This window comes from Phalaenopsis equestris, unplaced genomic scaffold (assembly GCF_001263595.1).
Source record: "Phalaenopsis equestris unplaced genomic scaffold, ASM126359v1 Scaffold000867, whole genome shotgun sequence".
NCBI classification, from domain to species: Eukaryota; Viridiplantae; Streptophyta; class Magnoliopsida; order Asparagales; family Orchidaceae; genus Phalaenopsis; species Phalaenopsis equestris.
Window position 1 is genome coordinate 666257 of NW_018165307.1, and position 6603 is coordinate 672859.

Here is a 6603-nt window from a genome sequence, read left to right on the forward strand (position 1 = left end):
ATATATATATATATAAGCTTATGTGTTAAGATTTATAAAGTCTACACTATAATAGGTTATAAATAATAATATAAATTAATGAAATTGTACATAAGAAATGTGCGACACTAATATTAAGCAAATCTATTTGACTAAGAGACATAAAATTATGATCGAGGATGGCCCACAAAAGCAAAATTAAAAGTCACAGCGAAAGATCGAAAGCTAATTGACCAAGTGCTAACCCTTTGGGTCGGAACCAAAAGCTTGGTGAACGAAGGTCGTTGATCTATCTTAAAATTATCTATTTTATATGCACATTTTATGCCCATTTTTTAGGATATTATGCTTTAATGAAAAATATTTTGTGAACAGGTGCAACAAAAAGAATTTAAGAGCAAAAAAAAGCAAAAAGAAGGCACCCATATAGAGTGGGCGACCATCTTAGTAAGGTTTTGTGAGTTTTGTGATTTCTGGACTTTTTGTGAGTCTTGTAAGAATCTATTGGAGTCAAAAAAAAGTCGGAGAATTTCAAAGAAGTGTTTGGGGAAACAATTCAGATAAGTATTTGTATATTTTATTTTAAGTATTGTACTTTAGATTTGAGTTTTATAAATATGTTTTGTTTTGTTATCCTCATGTGTTCTGAGTAGTTTTCTTCTTTCTCCTTACAATTTGAAGTAATCAAGTGATGGTTTTGATTTATTTAGATCTTATTTTATTATAAAATTTGTGATAGTATTTTCACCGTTCCTTCATTTAATTTACAAATTGGCCACTTGTATTATTAAAATTTGTTGAGAAACTTAAAGACCCAAGAGTGCTAAGATTTCTCTAACTTTTGAGTATCACATTTCACTTTGGAAAGAGTCACGACGATCGTCCAAGTAAGAGTGTAAATAGATAGGGAGATAAAATTTGATGGGTGTAGAATTGATTGCTTCTAGGGTGACAGACAAGATTTTTTTATTAACTTGGTCTCGAGACTGAAACTAAGGGTCACTGGTAGATCCTACAGAGAGGGCACAATAGGTAATCTAGAAGTGAGAGACTAGAACCTACCCAACACTACTATACATGCCGACACCAACTTTATATTAACTAATGTTTTTTTATGCTCAGAAGAGGTAAAGAATAAATATGTTTCTATTTGTCACAAAACAACAGTTAAACTTACAAATATTTAATATATATCTTAAATTTTCTAAAACTCAGCATTTACTTTTAAGTTGCATTTGTAGGAATTAGTAAACTTTATTTCATCATTTAAATTACTTTAATTATATTCTACAATCTTAAGTAAAGATTTTTCATAGTTAAATTCTTGAATTTACCTCTTTTCCTTAATTTTCTGAGATTGTTATTGAAGTTTTTAAAGAAAACTTTATATTACTTGAAATGATACGTATACTTGCATAGTATCTCTAGTGAGAAAACTATTAGTCTAAATTTTATAATATTACATTTGTTCTCACGAGCCGCTAAATATAAATTGGGTCAAGATTTTGACCATATTCGAGAATATAAATATCTGTGTAATTACAGGTCGGGTTAGTTGTCCCAGTCAAAACCCAAAATCTATCAAGCCGAAAGAAGGAATCAACCAAACTCTCTCCCCAACATCATCAGTCGTCTTATAAGAGCCTTATAGACTTTTCAAGAGATTGAAATTTTTACTATGATATACTTCGCTAAACCCCAAAGGAACTTTCTATCAATGGGTGAGGTACCAATTAGATTACGGTAAGTCACCATCTGTCTGATAACCTAGTCTTATCATGGTGACAAAAGCTCCTCATCTAGGGGTCAATAGTCGACAAGTAGCCCAAAGCAGCCATTTTGTTGACTAGAACTAAACGAGCAAAGTCCAGACGATCAAAAATTAACTAAAGCTGATTGACAACCAGTAATTGATTCAAAGAATTTTGCTCACTCTTATTCTCATGTAAATAACAAATATACCTTGTATTCCCCCCGTTAAAGCATGAGTTAGCATGTAATTATGCACACGATACCCCATCTCTTATAAATAAGGAGTCATTTCTACATTAAATGCTAATCAATCATTCAAACACAATTCTGTCATTCTATTGTTCATTATTGTGCACTCTCTCACTCTCTCTTTCTCTATTTCTGGGATGAAATTATTAGGACAGATTTGATTCTCTTTCTGTTTTCTGCTCTATTACTTGAGTGTGATTTATAGGACATATTTGAATTCAATAGTAATGTAGCTTGTTTTTTTAAAACTATAGAGTGGTGTCTAACTTAAATTCAATAAAAAAATTGGCTTTGGTTTCTAATATATATTTCAAATATAACAGATGGAGTTAACAATTTTTTTCCCCTGACCTTAATTTTCCCTTTTTATAAATAGTTTATAGTTGGCTCTTTAATTAGTTAGTGTTTTATTCATTAAACGAATAAGCCGCATATAAACATTTTTTTCAGGTTGATTTGCAACCTACACACTAACATTTGTTTGATTTTATTTAACTGATTTTAACACGAACCAATTAAATAATTTATATTTTTTGCATTAAAATTTTATGCTATACTAAAAAATATTAAATATTATTACTTTTTATCTGAACAAAAACTGAAATAAATGAAATAATTTAAGTAAACTCAAACAAAAATATATTATTCAAGGGTGATTTTGATCATAAGCTTATTAAAAACAAAACAAAATTAATACAAGCCTAACACGAATGAGAAGGAGGCTCACTTAAACGATATTTAGGGTGTGTTTGGGGCAGCTGTAGCTTATCAACTGCACCCTTAAGAAGCTGCAATGGGGAAATTGTAGCTGAGAAGCTGGCTGACTATTTGTTTCACCTGATTGAAAACAACTGTGTAGCAGTTGTTTCTGGACAAATGACCATTTCAGTCATGTTTAGTAATAATATTTATATCAGAACTATGATAGTCATATATTTGATACTTCAGAGATAGAAATTTACTTCAAAACAATACCAAAATTTAGATACACACCTCACTTAATAACGAGTACCAAGAGCGCAAAAAAGTTAAAAACTATTAAAATTAAAATTAATATAATGATTATATTATTTTTAACATAAAAACAATGCATATACCGTTCTACACTGACATCCAGTGATTACATCTATTCCCGGTCACTGTTGGTAGTAGAATCCGCTGGACTATTTGCCCACCGGAGGAAGCTACACTGCTCTACGATGATCCACATGCAACTGTAGAATCGTCTTCCATAGCTATGGGCCCTACATGACGTCAGTGGGGAAGTTTGTATTCCGTAGCGGCAGAGCAATCTTCAGGATGTCCCTAAAGTTTTTGAGTTCATCTTTCCTGAATGCTGCAAAAGACAATGCATTAATGAAGAGTGGAATTGATTTTGCTAAAATAATTAATTAAAAATTATACTAATAAATTGCATAAAAATTTCAAACCAACAATATAAAATGCAAAGTACAAATGTTTTTGAATAAGGAAAACATAGTGTTGAATGCTCACTATCTATTATGAATGTTAACAATGTTCTGACAAATGAAATGAACTGCATAGTACTGAATATATTACAAATTATCTAATCAACCCCTTCTGATAAATAAGTAATTTGCTTCCTTAGTTCCACAATTTAGCTTGCACCCTCTCCCTCTTTAGTACAAATAATGGAAGGATAAATTTGAACGTGTGACAAGGAATGCCCAAGGTGGTACTCAAATGCTTCAGAAGGTGCATGTTCCAGATCCTCGTCGGCCCTACAAAAGGTAATTATGTCACAGGAAGGATGCCGCTAATTATGCAGAGTCATCATGAAAATCACAATCTGGACTGGTTTGAGAAACGAGTAAGATGACATATCGTGGAGTATAACTCAATTCTCCTTCCAAACACCGAAAGTCCTCTCGGTGACACCGCGTAAGGATGAATGTCTCTTATTAAACAGCTCCTTTCTAACACGTGTAACATTACTAACTCACTTGAAGTATGGTATGTGATATCTCGTATCAAGAAAATCTTGGGATACCCTCGCTGCAACAGATATCCAACATCCACCAAATAATATTTGCCTAAAAGTTATTACATAAATAGTATGAAGGTTAAAGTGAATTAGCTAAGTATTTGAGGCACGAGCATGCCTTGAGGAGGATGTAAGAAGTTGTAGTGGGCATTCCATGTTGTATCGTTGTAAATTATACTATCATGCGCATTGCCTTCCCACCCGAACACGACAAAAGTGAAACACATGTTGAAGTTACAAAAAATCACGACATTCTGTGTAAGTGCACCACAACGTCCGATGAATTCAACCTTGTCATTATTTGGCACCAGTGCATCAATGTGTGTTCCATCAATTGCTTTGATGCAATCCTTCTCAAATAAGAATGAGTTGTTAATGTATGACTTCTATATTAAAAATTGAATATAATGAATTAGAAATGTTACTTTAAAGAATGACATGTAACAGCATCACGTGAAATCTTCTTAGGAGTCCATTTGAATGTTAGATTCGTTGGTTTGATGACTTGCGTAGAAAGATGCACAAGTGCACCCATCAAGAAGTATCTATTAATCCTCTAAGAAGAGTGTTGAAATCGTTCCACTATTTTTCACATTAGCTCATTATGTGATAATATGTAGAGGGTTATTGTCAGTACCTCTCATGGAGTTGTCCTCGATGACCTACGAAGTCCGTGAAATCTGGTAATTTCTACCAAAAGATCATTAAATATATCCTGTCTCATGCATAACATGTTGTTGAATTTTGTTAAGTGTCCAACAAGCAATTCCCCAACCCATTTGTCTCTAACATGTGACAATGGCAAGCATGGAGAGTAATCTTCGTGGAGCAAGAAGATTGTTGCAGCTCTTCTTTGTTGCCTTTCTCTAGTTGAATCCATTTAGGAGTATATCAAACTAACTAAGATAAAATAATTAATAAATTATGAACAAACCATGTCCCAATCAGTTGTGATATATGAAAAATGAGGATTTATGAACAATGAGAATTTATGAATAATGAGGATTTATGAATATTATTCAGCGAAGTACCAAGCAGTTTAAAGAACAAAATCATAACATAATATAATACAGAAATAAATGTGTCCCAAAGAGTAGTAAATAATAAATAGTGTCTCAAATTTCACTATGATCATAAAAATGTCGTAGATACACAAACCTTTTTTTCTTGGAGAATCTTCATGAAGAAATCTCCGCGGGTGGGGTTTTTAAGCAAATCTACTACAAATATGTATAGAGGCCAATCCTAAAAAATTTCCCTATCTACATTCAGAATTTGCACCACCTTCTCGATGGAATGTTTTTTGTACCGTATGCAGTTCAGAGTAGGAAGAAGCTACCCATTGTGATATCTAATTTCTGACATAAGAAACTTCACCTTTCTTTTTACTGTCTACCCATGAACACTTAGAACGATAGGTGGAATCGACTTCATGGAGGTCCGAAGTTGGGTAATTTGGTTGAATCATCTGATAGGTCAGTTGCCAAGTTCTTTGGGTGCCAAAAAATGCTTTTTCACTGGGCGCACATGCACACATGCATATTTGCATGTAGCAATGACAACCCTAAACATCCGGTCCAACTTCTCCTCCAACTCAGGCTCAAGTCCACAGAGTTTAAATTTATTTGTAGTAGACACCACCTACAAGATCATAACATACACCTTTTTTAGTAAATAAAAATGAAATTGACTGAATTAGAGGATATGAAAAAAAAATTATTACCGCAAGTCTTTTTGTTTACCACTCCTCTGGAGCATCATGATTCGGGTGGATTTATTGTGTTAGTTTTTGCAAATATTTTTCAATATTACAAAATACACATGACAGATATAATAGTAAATATGCAAATTAATCCAAGTAAAAATAGTTTTAGTGAAAATAGTTTTATCTTTTAAAAATCTTTAAACTGCTAAATCCCCTAAAAATAATGCAAATATACGTATCGCTCTAGTAATAAAGGGCTCTAATTGAGTCCTAGATAGCGATCCCACAGGGAAGTTGGAAATGCCTATAAGTAAATTCTTAAGATTATAATGTAAAATATAATTTTAAACTACCAAAGTGAAGTGCTAAATTTGAATATAAAGTAATAGAGTGAATGTTAAATAAAATGCAGCAAAAAGACAGTTAATTAAACTAATTACTAAACTTTCAAAAGTAAAATTTACGTAAACTAAACAAAGTTTTTTGTGACGAAGAGTTCAAATTTAGAAAGCATCCTTCCCCTTTACAATGAGTATATGGATTGTGACGAAATAAAATCATCAGAAAAAAAAAAATAAATTATTTTGTGCCAAATAAGAGCAATCCTAATATTTACCCTCTTCCGAGTGCATAAAAAATATAGACTAATCCAGAGTTTGGTCCCTAATTCCATGGTTAGGCTAAAAGGATATCATATGCCACTTCAGAGCTTCCATTACTCCTGTTGGCACTATTTTTGGTGTGGGGTTTGCCCGTAAGAAGCTGTCGGTCATTGGAATTGAAATCCCGTTGCCCGCTTCGGAAGGACGTTAAAAAAATTTAGTTTTGAAAAAGATGAAGTCAAACTGACCCCATAATTTTCATAGTTTAAATGGAAGAGCACTTTACCTCAAATTCTGTATCTATCCCAAAG